The sequence below is a fragment of the Peromyscus eremicus genome, chromosome 13 (assembly GCF_949786415.1).
Source record: "Peromyscus eremicus chromosome 13, PerEre_H2_v1, whole genome shotgun sequence".
In the NCBI taxonomy this organism is placed as follows: domain Eukaryota; kingdom Metazoa; phylum Chordata; class Mammalia; order Rodentia; family Cricetidae; genus Peromyscus; species Peromyscus eremicus.
This window is the reverse complement of record NC_081429.1, coordinates 59,374,435-59,390,128: the sequence shown is the minus strand read 5'-3', so window position 1 is coordinate 59,390,128 and position 15,694 is coordinate 59,374,435.

Genomic DNA, 15,694 nt, shown 5'->3' with positions numbered 1-15,694 from the left:
TGTTCAGTGGTTTAGAGTAGGTACCATCTTGCAGAGAACTCAAGTTCTGGTCCCAGGACCCATGTCAGGCAGCTCTCAATAGCCTGTATCTCCTGCTCTATGGGAATCTGGCGTTCTTTGCCTTCTGAACACATCTGCATTTACACACATACCCACATACAGTCACATACACATAATAATAAAATGGAGCTTTGCAAACTGTATTCTTTAAGCTCCAAATGTAGTACCCACCAATGACTTGTCTACTGTAGCATTTGTGGAACAGAGTTCAGAGGGCATCTGGTAATGGGGAGGGAGTGTGAAGAGACTTGAAATAGCTTCCTCTGACAATGAAAGCAGAGTAATGAAGGAAGGGATTCTACCTTTCCATAGCTAGAAATATGTCTAATACATACCACACTCAGAGACATTTGTTAAATAAATGCACAAGTTGAGTGGTTGAATGTTATGAGAATAGAAGGGTAAGCAGAATCTGATATGATCGATCATACAGGGTACTGTAAATCAGTACACAACTTTTGGCTTAGTGTTCTCTCCAGGAGTCTTCCTGAGAAACTTCTGAGACCAGATTTACATTTCTTTGTGCATACAGGTACACATATGTGCAGGTGGAGCCATTCTTATTCCTCAGAAGCTGGAGAAAGTCCCTCACTGGGACAGATTCAGCTAGGTGGGCTGTCCAGTAAGCCTCTAGGATTCATCTATTTGATATGCCCAGAGCTGGCATCACAAGTGGATTCACTAATCCACTAGGCTTGGCTTTTTAATACAACCACAGAACCAAACTTGGTCCTCATGCCCATGTGGGTGGTGCTTTACAGACTGAGACATCCTCCCCAGTCTCAGATTTACATTTCAAAGAGATCTTTGATGCTGTTGAGCTAAAATGGACCATGAGGGAGCAGGCAGGCAAGTTTTGAGGCTTCTGGAAATTTTCAAACAGGAAAACAATGAAGTACTGGATGATCATGCAATCTAGACAAAATGATCAGAGAATGGGCGATCAGAAAGTGCAACATTTGGATCCATTTGGGTAATGATTAGACTAATGGAATTCGTTTTTATATGCTAAGAGATAGAAAGTGACAACTATGTTTAGGTCATTGATAGCTACTAGTAACATAATTAATGTTTTTATCATTTAAGGAACTTGACTGCTTTGTGGGTGATGAATGAGGCTGTCACAGTTTATCTTTGAACCTGTAGGGAGTATTTTAGGCCTTTCCTAGAATTTGAAATTATTCATCATTCATACAAACCAGTCATTCAGTACTTCTTCTTTTTTATCTATCATATTCCTGGCACTGTGCTAAAAGTTGGTGATACAATAAAAAGCAAGATACATGAGTTCTTTTCTCTTATGGCTCAGAGAGAAGAAAATAAGAGCTTAATATCAAGAATTAGGAACATTTTGAAAGTGTGAGAAACAGAAAATTTGGGGAAATAGCATAAAACTAAGAAGTTAAGCTGTAATTATTTTAACTAGTTATTTATTATCTTGGAGGGTGAAAGAGCAGTCCTAGAGCTGAGGTGGAGTTCTGTTAGAGTTCTCACCAGGTGTGATGAAGCCTTGAGCTACACAACAGCGTTTCAGAAGCCAAGTATGGTGGCATGCCACAGAAATTCCAGCTCTCAGGACATGGAGGTCAGAGGAACAGACATCAAAAGTCAAGGTCATCTTCAGCTCTCTAGAGAGTTCAAGGTCAGCCTGGGATACAGGAGACTCTTCCCCATCCCACCACCACCAAGAAGAAAAGCACCACCGGAAAAATAAAATTTAAGTTGAGGATGTTTTCTATGCTTATGTGGAATGAGGAAGGTATAGAATTTATGACCCCCCTCAAAAAAAAAAAAAGAAAAAAAAACCAACAAGTTTTCAGGTGAGGGTTTATGTGGAGGTTAGTAATGTAAAGGGCTCAATGTCTAGCAGAAGATGAGCAATGATGATGTTTGGAGCAGAGGAGCTAAATGGCACATATGCTTTATGTCATCGGAAAGACTTGGATGTTGGAAAATGGATAATAGAGACATGAAGAGCCTTCAGCAGGAGCGTGATTGAACTCTCACATGTTAGAATTGTAAGCCAGATGTCATGCAGGGCTTTCTAGTTCTGTGTTTGGCTTGAGTTCTAACTTCTGTGAGAGACTTCAAAGCTTTCCACACAGTTTTGGTAAATGTCAAGATCTTACTGTTTCTGCTCTTTCTCTCCATGCTACACAGAGCTTCCAGGTAGTGTCTGTTTCCTTCAGGACACCAGGATTTAGAGCGGCTACTTTGTGTTTCTTAGCTAATCTACATACTCAACACCTTACCATTTCAGTGGCTGCTTTGGGCGGTCACAGGGGGGAGCCTAATCTCTAGTTAAGTGCTCCTTTCCCCTACTCTTTCTCATTTTCCAGTCTTCCTTGTTTCAGGGGAACTGTGATATTTTCCCTTGTTCTATTTAGAGTTACTGCACTTGTACATATCACTTAGTTCTTATCTTCTATCATCAAACTCTTAGCAAAACAATTTTGCTCAAAACAATCCCTTCTCTAACAAATTTATATAGATATTCCCTCTTTGTCTGTCTGTCTGTCTGTCTATCTGTCTGTCTGTCTCTCTCTCTCTCTCTCTCTCTCTCTCACACACACACACACACACACACACACACAATTTTATTAATCCAAAGAGCAGCTGGACTCTACTGGAACTCCAATTTCCTTCCCACCCATTATCCGTTGAATGAGGACTGATCCTGCAGGTGTCTGGGAGGGACTTTGTGGTCCTTGGCTCCTTGCTTGTTCTCCATCTTAAGGTAGACAGCTGTATCAGAGGTAGAAGATGGTGGCTATGGGGATTCCAGAGCTGGCTGGCCAGATGCATGGGCCGGGAGAGCAAAGCCACACACCCATGATGGTACCTGAGGTGTTTGATGGTGTTCTGCAAACAGCCTTGGCTTGGGCTGCCTCTCTAATGGCTGCAGAATCGTGATGCATAGTGGGGGGCTGGGCGGCCAGTTTCACTAGGCACTGAGAGAACACAGGCTTAGTTCCTCAGGATCTAGGTAGTTAGCACAGAAAGTGTAACACTCAGAGAGCTCACTGAAATGAGGGCAGGCAGAGCCCAAAGTCCCTGGAAAGGTTAACAGTGATAATATAACAAAATTCCCACATATAAAAGTGAACCGGGTGATGGTGGCGCACGCCTTTAATCCCAGCACTCGGGAGGCAGAGCCAGACGGATCTCTGTGAGTTCGAGGCCAGCCTGGTTTACAGAGGGAGTTCCAGGAAAGGTGCAAAGCTACACAGAGAAACCCTGTCTCGAAAAACCAAAACAACAACAACAAAAAGTGACGAAACCTGGGCTGAGGAAATAGCTCAGTAGTTAAGTACTTGCCTAGCCTGTGGACTGAGTATCTAGTACTGCAAGAGGGAAAATGAAAATGAACAAAAAACAATTTATTTATGCTTAAAAAAATGCATGTCATGTTGTTAATGGCGGACCTGGAGATTTCAGCAACTGCCCTTATCTCACAGTGTCAATACTGACTCAGTCTATCTCTGCTCTCTCGGAATACTCAGCTCTTGAATCCTGTTTGTGGTTTTATCCTTGACACTAATTTCAACCTGGTATGTAACTTTGCCAAAAATCTGCATCCAAAGAAAGAAATTATCCTGGTCTGGTCTGAACACTAGCACAAAATACCACAGACTGGGTAGCTTAAAAAAAAAAAAAAAAACAAAAAAACAAAAAACAACAACAAACTTGCTTTTCATTGATTTGGAGGCTGACAAGTCCAAGGTGAAGCAGAGGAGGATCTGATGTCTCTGGAGGACTGTACCCCAGTTCACATACCCAGTGCCCCCAGTTCACATACCCAGAACCCCAGTTCACATACCCAGTGCCCCCACCCAGTTCACATACCCAGTGCCCCCAGTTCACATACCCAGTACCCCCAGTTCACATACCCAGTGCCCCCAGTTCACATATCCAGTGCCCCCAGTTCACATACCCAGTGCCCCCAGTTCACATACGCAGTACCCCCAGTTCACAGGATACCACTAGCTGTGTCCCACAAAGAGAAGGGCCAGGCGTCTGTCTGTTCCTCCTTTATGATGGCATTAATCCTGCTACTGAGGACCCTGGTCCAATGACTTAATCATGTCTCAAATGTCCTAACTTCTTTATTTTATTTTATTTTTCTTTATTAAGAAATTTTCTTCTCACTCCTCATGCTATCCACAGACCCCCCCTCCTCCCTCTTCCCACCCCCAGCCCTCTTTCCCACGCCACCCCGCATCCCCACATCCCCCAAATCGAGGCCTCCCATGGGGAGTCAGCAGAGCCCAGCTCACTGAGCCTAGGCAGGTCCAACTTCTTGCACCATCACTTACAGGTTGATAATGTCAACACATGCAAATATCAGGATGATGTAAACACTCAGAACATGGCACTTAGTCAAATGAAGCAGAGAATTAGAACATGATGAGAACAATGTGCTTCTTTCTTTCAGGCAAAGAAAACAATGAAGTCGTTTCTTCTGAAGTATAAACAGCATAATCATTAATAATTTATAATTGTAAGTGTTTTATTTTTTAAAATCTGAACAAATTTTAGAGCACAGTCTTTGTGGGAATATTTTTGTTTTTGGAATTAGAAAGAAAAATGGTTCAAAATTTTTTGAAAAGGCAGAAAAGGTGGAGCATATAATGCCTTTGCTTATTAATATGAATCTTTATTTCCTGGAAATTATTTGAAGTATTTGACAATATTCATTAAGCTCTGAGCTCTTCAGATATGTCAAAAAATTCTGAATTTTGTGACTCATATTGCCTCATTTTCCCAATCCTGTCTTGAGCTGTATCTCTTGGCTTCTCATTTACTTCCCTCCTTTTTATTTTTATTATTTGTATTATTTTATTTTTGAGGATGAAAGGATTTATTTTGGCTTACAATTGAGGCTGCAGTCTATCATGGTGAAGAATTCTTGACAGCAGGGACGCGAAGCAGTGTGTGCTATTGCTTTCACATTTGAGAAGCAAAAAGGGATAATGCTGGTGCTCAGCCTACAGAATCCCCCTGGTACTGCTCAAGCATCCATTGTTAAGATTAGTAGGTACAACTCCCCGATGTATCAAGTCTGGCACTGTAAATCTAGAGGACTGCTTACGGCTGGCAATGTCATGGATCTTGGAGGAGACCTTACTGTTATTTCCTGAACCAGTAGAATTCCCAACTGCATCCTAAGTACTCACCTTCACACCTACAGGTAAGTGCAGCTCCTCCCCTCATCAGAGCAGCATTATTTGCAGCAGATGTTGACTATTATAGAAATCCACAACTGGTGAAAATACAGAGAACAGCCGGTAGTCACGTGCTCAACCCCAATTGACAAAAAACACAACCCCTACACCCAAGGCTCAGGCAACATAAGAAAGAGGAAGTTGGAAGAGTGTAAGAGCCAGTGATCCAGGACATTGGTGAGGAGTCGCTTTTCTACATCTACTGATGTCGCTTTCTAAAGCTTGACCCCTGACTGCTCCTCATGCCCCTTTTCTTCTTTATTTTCTTTGCTTTCATGTGAAAGATTATCAAATCTATATTGATGACCTCATCCTTTTTTTCTAGGAAAAAATTGTATTTTTAGCAACCTTTTGTAAATTTTAATGCAAATGTACAATTATCAAAGTCAACATGTTTTAAACTGTCACTCATATTCCACAGGCTTTTCTTACTTTACTTCTACTATATCCACTTTTTGCTATTATTATATTAACTTAAAAAATTCTGTCCTGGGACTTTTTGACATTAGGAATCCATTATACCATTTACCCCTAGCTAATGTAGAAGACCTTTTAACAAAGAATTTCTCAATAGTAATTATTGAAAAATTTCGTTTGTTTCTTATTTATGTGATTATAGGGGTGTTTTAGTCATTTTATATATCATTGATGCAAAAAGTCATCTCTAATAGTAGGGAATAGAAAGAATCAAATATAATAAATTGTAATAATTAAGCATTTGGAAAATACTTATATTGTCACCAAATGAAGCAGTGGTATTGCAAATGAACAAACTAAAGGTCGATAATTGTTTCTCTTAAACCATTTATATGGATAATGTATATGGCAATAAGTAAAGTTACTTTCTCCCACTTGTGGTTTTGCTAAATTATTTATTTTTGCCCTTTTAAAATCTCATGTTCAATTTTGAAGATTATAAGGCATGACATAGCCAGGCAGTTGTGGTGATCTATTGTGTACCCTGATAAAATTTGCCTGAAGATCAGAGGACAGAGCAAACCACTAGATTAAACATACAGGCCAGGCAGTGGTGGCACACACCTTTAATCTTAGTGCTCAGGAGGCAGAGATCTGTCTGGATCTCGGTGAGTTCAAAGCCACCCTGGACTACATGAGATTGACTCAGTCTAGGAGGGAGAAAAAGAGCCAGGCAGTGGTAGCCCCACACCTTTAATCCCAGTACTTGAGATCTCATGCCTTTGCTTGGGAAGCACACACATGCCTTTAATCCCAGCACTAAGAAGGAAGTGATGGCTAGGCAGAAAAAGGTATATAAGGCATGAGGTGACAGGAACTACAGCCCTTTCAGCTAAAACGTTTTCAGGCTGAGAATTCCTAGCAGTAAGACATGCTCTTTTGTCTCTCTGACCTTTCAGCATTTATGCCAGTATCTGGCTCCTTTTTAAAAAATTATTATTATTAAAAGACCATTTAGGAATTCATGTTACAGACAGTGGTGTCACACATTTAATCCCAGCACATGGAAGGCAGAGGCAGGCAGATTTCTGAGTTCAAGGCCCGCCAGGTCTACGTAGTGAGTTCCAGGACAGCCAGGGCTAAACAGAGAAACCCTGTCTCAAGCAAACAAACAAAACATAATTATAAAACATGACATAAATACACACCATTTCCCCTTGATCACATCTACTACATACTAAGTTGCTTAGAGCACAAAGTAAATATTTAGTAAGTAGTACATTTACTGAGTTTTCTCCAAACAGCTAATATGGAAGTCATCTTAAAAGCCAGTCTTGATTTCTCAGTGATTCTTCCCAGTTGAAGAAAGTCACCCAAATAAAAACTCCAGAGTGAGTTATAATTCAATTGGAAAATTATCAAGAGTGTGGGCTTTAATCTATCTATGATCTTAATACCAGTTGAAAAGTAAATTTTGCAAAATTATTGGCCACTCTATCCTTGGATACCAATCAGGATTAGTTTGCATAACTGTCCCACCATTTAACAATTGTAAGAACTAGAGCAAGCAGTTTAACCTTTCTGTATTTTGGATTTCCCATAAATAGAAAATTTGAATAATGAGATTATAAAGATAATTGTAGTGGATTATTAATAATATACAAAACTAAAGAATATTTCACTCGTTGCAGCATAAAATAACAGCTAATTAAATGTTGTCTCCATTATAATTTAGTAATAAAATGCCACATCACAAGGATTAAAGGATTCTGAATATCCTAAAACAAGTTTAGTACATATTATATTTCAAACCAGAAGTGAGGAACTCAGTGCTCAGACGCTGAGATGATGAAAAGAAATACAAATTGTCCTTATTTGATTAACACATGTCATCAGTGTGTTGAAATACCTCACTTTGTCTTCTAAATATGCATCACTAATATGTGCTAATCCCAAATAAAATAACATCCTCGAATTGTATGTCTATTACAGGATGCTAGAAATTTTCTATTTATGATAATGAAGAGTAAAAAGTCATTGTCATTCAGAACTTTCTTCCTAAATGTTCTTGCACAAACTTCTTTATCCATTCCAGGAAGTTTTGATTCTTTAATTAACAAATTGCTGGTATTCAATCAGAGGTTTTTAGGGCTTTATAATCTATTTATATTTTCATGTATAAAGGAAACATAAATTATGATAATTGAAATAGTAAGTAACAAATCTATGCACCAATACTTACAAAAATATGATAAAGTTAATTTTATTTAATAAAGCAATTATATTAGTCAGAGTTCTTTATAGGAACAGAATTTACAGAATGAATACACGCGCACACACACACACACACACACACAAGAGGAGAGAGAGAGAGAGAGAGAGAGAGAGAGAGAGAGAGAGAGAGAGAGAAAGAGAGAGAGAAAGGGGGGATTTATTAGAATGGCTTGCAGGCTGTGGTCCAGCTAGTTTAACAATGGCTGTCTACCAATGGAGGGTCCAAGAATCCAGTAGTTGTTTACTCCATGATATTTGATGTCTCAGCTGCTCTTCAGAATACACCAAATCCCGAAGAAGTGGACTGTAATGCCAGTGAGGGTGTGGACTTGTTAGGGAGAGTGACAGCAGACAGGCAAAGTGAGAGCGAGCTTCCTTCTTCTATGTCCTTCTAAAGGCTGAGACCAGAAGTCATAGCTCAGATTGAAGGTAGATCTTCCCACCTCAAAGATCTGTATTAGAACTGGGTCTTCTCATTTCAAATGATTTAATTAAGAAAAATCCCTCACAGATCTGCCCAGACATTTGAATTTTAGTTAATTCCAGATGTATTCTAGTTGAGAACTAAGAATAGCCATTACAAGTCACTTCTTGTCAACTTGACACACAATCATATCTCCTTATACTATGCTTAATTTCCAAATGAAAACAATAACCAGGTCATAATTACTCCTACAATGATATAGCTATCCCATGTACAATAGCAAGCAAATTATATATTTAACAAGGTCAATTTGACAACCAGGGATAGCCATCACAGCAATTAATTATCTTCTATTTGGAAGCCTTACTGGAATATAAAGATCATGTAAATTTTAATAATGAAAAAAGCTTAGAATCTAAAGCTATTTCTTCCTAAATTTGCACAACATTTCTTCTACCGAGTTTTAAAATGTGGCAGAACATTCATGAACATCGTAAATCCCAAAGAAGTATAATACTTACTGTACTCAGGAAGCCAATACAAACAAGGACTGGAAAAACATAATTAAGCTATTTTAAGTCAATTAGTTGCTCTATAGTAAGCATTTCATTAGGTAATGGCATTTTGTGTTTATATCAAATTTCTGTGAAGAGAACAAGGGAGAGGCAGTAAAAATTTTGAAAGATATTTATTTACCCTCTTAAATGTCACTTGATAATTAAAAAGGAAGGAAACATATCTGATGCCTATCCATTATAGCCCAAAGCTCCTCCTTTAAAAAGATCAAGAAGTTCAGAGTTCCTAGTGATAGCCCTTAAATGGCATAAAGCTTTGCTCGGATTGCGCCAGGATAAAAGAGTGACATCCTCATAAACCTAAGTCATTGCTTCATTTACTGACTCCTGTGAAAGTGCTGCTGCCCCAGATGCTACAAAGCGAGGGTTGGTGCCGTGATCTGAGAGCCAAGAAGTCATATACAATTTTGTATCTAGTTTCTCATTGAATGTTTTAATAATATTAGAATTCAGGTTTTTTTTGAGGTTGACTTCTTTTTTCTTCTTGAAGTATGAAATCAGAACAGATGGCATCTCAGTTTCAGTTTAGTGAGAACTAAGTTGTTTCATACACTTATTGTTTGTCTTTAGAAACAAAAGCCAAGTGCATGAATTCAGCTTGAGTTTGCACAGTGCCAGCATTGTCCATCATAGCTCAGTGACTACGTGTTCCCTGCAGCTGCAGAACCATGGTCTCAGCCTTTGTTCAGTTCCTTGTTTTTGAAGTGCTTAATGAATTTCTTCTATTTATTTTTTTAAGTTTAGGCCATCCCTTCCTTTTTACTTGCATATGTTCTTTCTACAAAAATACTTCATTTGCTAAAGTCAGGCATAGTTAAATAAAGTATTATGGAATTAAGGTTGAGTTGATTCTGTTATCACAGATTTTCTTAAGAAAGAAGGATGAGAAGTCATGTGATTAAAGTTATGATTGTATTTACTGGAAGCTATTTATAAACTTGTCATACTATTGACTAGTGGGTTGTAAAAAATTTAGTTATTTCCCTCTTCTCTGGGTAAATCATTGTAATTAAGTATCAGAATGCCTCCTGCATTAAGTGTGATATAACTTAGATTCTCTTGAGTTCAAAGTGCTGAAAGTACATTTTATATCCTTACACCAAGAGAGTATCTCTCAATCTATCTTAAGATATCTAGAGCATTAATTAGATATAAAAATGCTCAGTGCTATCTGGCACAGTAGTTTTATGAGCCAAGATCATATATTTACTTAGCAGGCAATAAAAAATGTTGTATATAGATTTGCAGAACCCAATGGTAATCCAGAGCTAAGGTGGTGGTGGGGGGTTTATTTTCAGATGTTGCTATACATTTCGTGTAGGTTAGGTGACACATTTCCAGTCATTTGCATGTCAATGACAATACCATAGTGGGACTCCAGGATGCCAGTACAGCCTGCTTCTGACATGCCATAACCATCCTAGGTAGAGTTCTACTTGTTTCTTTCTTTACTATGTTAACTCACTGAGTTTGACATTCCAGTTGTTTTAATTACGTAAGCCATGATTCAAGCATTACACATTAGTTGAGTAAAGCCGTTGATACATGCCAAGTTTTCAGCACTCTTTAGTTGTAGCTCTATTTAGACAATGAATTTTATTGTTTTGCGAATAAAGACATCAAAACTTCCATGTCCCACGAACAAGAGCTCATGTGTCCATCCTTCTCAACACTAGAAAGAAATACAGTGTATGAAACACGTGCTTGAAAACGCCTATGTCAGATGGCATTTTTATGCCTTTTTATCTTGTTGTAGAGCAATCTTTTCTTTGCAGGTCAACCTCAATCCTTATGCAATTCCATATTTCCTTTACATCCTTATGCAATTCCATATTTCCTTTATATGGCTCAGTCAATAGAACACAGTCCTCTTGTGAGACTGAGTGACTATGGAAGCTGTTTCTGAAGTTGTTTTTGGCTAAAGTATTTTGGTAAAAATTACTTATAATTCACACCTCTAGAAAAATAAGTTGTTTCAATATAGTTATGAAAATATTGTGAATAGCTGAGATTCACAAAATATTATTTACATTTGAATCATTTCTGTTCACTCTTTCATGTCATTCTTAGATGTGTCTCTAAGAAGAATATCTCACAGGTTCATTTTCTTGCTTTGTTCATTGTATCTTCAAAGTCAGGGGCTCTACAATAACTCCTTATAGGCTTTTCTGTCTTACCTGCACTGTTTTTTCAGTGGTGCCCACTTTAATATTCCTAGTGTTTTCTGTTCATAATATTATATGGAAGTTGTTTAATACTTTTTGCTGAACTAATGTCTTGATTATTATGATAAATAAATTAAAAGACAATATTTTAGTTCCAATGCAACTATAAAAACCTTTAGGAAATCTAAGCAGAAAGAGGAAAATGTCTTCTATATTCAGATGATAGTGTTATAAAAATCTGAACACAGAAGTTTATTAAAACCATCAAATGTCAAATTGTATTTTAAATCCCAAAGTAATTTTTAATTATGAGAGAGAGAGAGAGAGAGAGAGAGAGAGAGAGAGAGAGAGAGAGAGAGAGAGAGACAGAGAGAGAGAATCTATGTAATCTGTGCTTGAGTCTTTGGATGAATAACAGTTTGTAAACATGTAAAATCCTGAAAAATCTAGAGAAGCACAACTTCTAAGAGAAGATAAGTGACTTTAGTTCCATAAGACAAACATTTCCAGTCCAGTAGATCTAAGAATTGTTTCTCCATCTCATTCCATACATGGGAAATGAGTAAGGTCTCAGTTCAGCCACAGTGAGGACAAATGGAATTATCAAAACTAGAATAAAGTTTGCTCTAGGCTCACCCTAAACATGTACTTCCAAAAATAACTAAAAAGAGGAAAGTAACTACTAACCAGCAAGATGTAAAATGTCCAAATCCTGGCACTCTAGAAAACAAAGATTGTGCTACCTTAAAAGAAAGAAAGATTAGATAGCATAGAACCATGACAAGGCCTACATTACAGGTAAGTCATCAAAGTCAACATGGGCCATTCAAATTGTCTCCACTGTCATTTCAAATGAAAAAGCAGGAGACCGTGCATAACCCATGGTTCTTCTGTAGGTCAAATTTTAATGCTGAGAAGGAAAAGTTAAAATTCAAATGAGGCAAGTTTTCCTGGTGAAATCTGGAAGTCACCTGTGAGGAAACACAGCCAAGGGTAATTGAACTCCAGGAGGGGAAATACATAATAGAACTGACAATTATCCACCAAGTAGCTGGAGTGTTTTGTTGACTTTCTCACTTTTAAGTTGACAGGAAAGTTTTGAAATGTCCTTCTTCTCTATTCCTGTCACCTGTATAAAGAAGAAAATCAGATTATCAAAATCACTCCCAAATTCTGATGTTTTATTCCTGTACTCAGACTGTGTACAGGAATGAAACTTATTCTTTTTATATGCAAATAAGGGTTTGAAAGAGTCAGTTTTGTGTGCTCTTCATATAATCTGAAATGCCATGTCAGGTAGGATTTATACTATAAAAGGGCAGGTGTGTAATCTACCCCAGGAGGAGCAATCAGTATATTATTAGTTTGATTTGATCCAAGTGAGTTTGGCTACATGCTTCCATGGCAAAGAAATCACAAAGGAGAAGCTAAGAGACCAGACTGAGAGCTTCTACCATTTAAAGTTTTCTAGGTTACTTCACCACTGATGCAGCCTTAGTCTAGTTTGATACTCCCCATTTGTTCTGACTGGGGAGCCCAAATTTCTACTTCATTTTTTCTATTTTCAGAATGCTAATTGTTTCTATTTAAACTCTACCAATTAAAGAATAAAACTGAAAGTATTTTCATACAGAAAAAACATCCCAACCAACCAACCAAACAAACAAACAAACAAACAAACCGAACTCCTCCAGCTTACCTTGGCTGGCTGGTGATAATTTGTGTCATCTAAACATATATTAGCAATGAAGGCACTTGGTGGTAGAATCTGTGACACAGTCCTTCAAGACTTCCCTTTAGTGATTCAATCAATCATTGAAGGGGGTTTGAAGATATGACTCAGAGAAACTTATGGTGAGGTTAAAATAAAAAAAAGATTTTTCAAATATCTGTCCAGACTCTATACCTTATATAGACTACAGGGAAATGTGATTTTATGATCTGTCCTTATGATGACTTTACCCAGATACCAAACACATTGCTTTTGTTGAAGGAAAAGATCAACTATGATGTTTTCAACTTTGACTTGTAGCTGAAGTTTTCTCCAGTCCTGCCTGGCCCACAGTCAGGACAAATCTCTCTTACCCGCTGGTCCTGCAGCTGCTCAGACCCAACCAAGTCAACACACAGAGACATATTATTCACAGACTGTATGGCCATGGCAGGCTTCTTGCTAACTGTTCTTATATCTTAAATTAACCCATTTCTATTAATCTATAAATTGCCACATGGCTCACGGCTCACCCATATCTTAACATTTGCTCCTCATCGTGGCAGCTGGCAGCGTTTCTCTGTCTCTCAGCTTTCCACTTCCCAGAATTCTCTTCTCTGCTTGCCCCACCTATACTTCCTGCCTGGCTACTGGCCAATCAGCATTTTATTTATACAGAGTGATATCCACAGCTATGACTTGTGACTGTCTTCTGACTACCAGTACTGGAATTTGATGGCAAGTTAATTTCAAGGGTTAAGGTTAAGCTTACAACTCTCTCTTTGTCTATCAGCTAACAGCTGCTAACGAATATGCAAAGAAACTTAAACAACAGTCAGTGCTTCCAAATAACCTACAAGTTTCCAATCCTTAATGGCTATGAAAAGTATGCTGTCCGTGTCTTTCTAGGGAAATTCTTACATCCTTGTTGGCATTCATTAGTTTATCATAAGGAAAGTTATTTTGAAGCAGTTTGGAGCAAACAGAATATTATTATCTAATATTTGATTAACCATACAAGTTGTAGTTGTATTTTATAGATACATGAAACCAGTATTAAATACAAGCCCCTAGAAAGCTCCCCTTCTCATTTTCTATCCGGATTAACTTGTGATGTTGCTGTGATAAAAATACATGACAAAGCAACTTAAGAAAGGCAGGGTTTATGTGGGTTCACAGTTCAAAATATTAGATTATGTTAGGTACTGTATTATATTATCCACATGCTAGGGCGGCTAGGGCAGCAGGAGCAAGGGCTGGCTAGTCACTTAGCAAGCACACGCAGGAAGCAAGAACTAGGAATGCCTTTGCTTAGCTCACACTTTCCTCTTCATTCAGTCAAGGTCCACGCCTCTGGGATGGCGCTACCATAGTTAGAGGGCGCCTCTCCTCTTAATTAGCCCCGTCTAGGTAACCCTTCCCAGCCATGCCTAGCGTCTTGTCTCTCAGGCATTTCCAGGTCCTTTCAGGTTGGCAGTCAGTGTTAACTATCACACTCACCATCTCCCTTACACATAATTCTCATTAATATGAGGTTCCAAGGCTCCCTGTGTAAAATATGCTCTCTCTTGCCCCAAGTTAAAGAAACAGTGCTCCTCCCCATCCCATCAAAATGTCAACGACAAGCAAACAAATGAAAGCTAAATAAAGAAAAAGCAGGGCTTCAAGAAATGTATTAACGGTCTAGGTAAGAATGACTGACAGTGTGATTGGCGCTTTGTAAGGGAACTCCTTCCGATGCATTATCAATATGGATGAAGTGACAGGTAGATCCACAAGAAGAGGCCAAGTCTAACCTACACTGTAACATTAAACAGGAGGCAAAAAAAAGAAACGTTCATCAAGAGTTCTAATCCCAGGAAAAAGGCTATCAAGAAAAATAAACAGTAAGGCATTGAGAGAAAAGAGATAGCCTTTGCAAAATACTGCATACTGGTTGGTATCCAACTCGGCCACAGCAGGAGAGGGGAGTGACAGGAAGAGAGACTGTGAGGGTAGGGTGTGATGAGGGCAGGGATTGGGTTAATTTGGAGCAAAAACTGGTACAAATCCAATCATGTAAGGTCATTTCCTTATAGAGACACTATTGTTTTTATTCCTTCTTTATTTTTCCACTTCAGAATACATTCCAATCCACTCCCCATCGCACATGGTCTGACGCTTGAAAAAGTACACATTCCCATTTCTTGAGGAGGTAACATTTGCTGTGACCTACAAAGAATGATCAAACTAAACACAATGAAAGGGAGTACAGGAGAATCTGTGGCTGATATGTAAAATTAAATTAATTATAAAATAAAAATATAAAAAAAAGAAAAAAGAAAGAGTTGGGGATGGGGGTGTAGGAGTTAAGAAAACAAGAGCACCCACCCAGCATGTGTGGAAGAGAAAGCAGCTTAAACTGTTCTTGAAACTACATGGAAATGAGGCTGTTAATTCTAGTGTAACACGGGAACATGGCCCTGATAAACAGAACCATTCACACCCATTGGGGGACATTGTTTCCCAGAAAAATCATCATTTTTCTTTTCCTAGATGGAACAAACACATCAGATAAAAGCTTGCATGCTCTCTTGGTTCCAAATAAACTTTTTAAAAATGCAAAATATTGCTGTTTAGTTTAGACTGGTCTTGATTTCACAATGTCTCCCAGTCTTGATTCTGAATTTTTGGTTCATCTCTTTTGATCTCTGCAATCCTTGGATTGTCTGTGTATCACCATGTCTGGATTAAAATAATACATTTAAAACATGATGTTATTGTTGTTATTATATGTTTTTCTTCAGTTAACACAAAGAAGAAAGTTGAATTATTTCAACTTTCATTTATAATGCATAAATGTA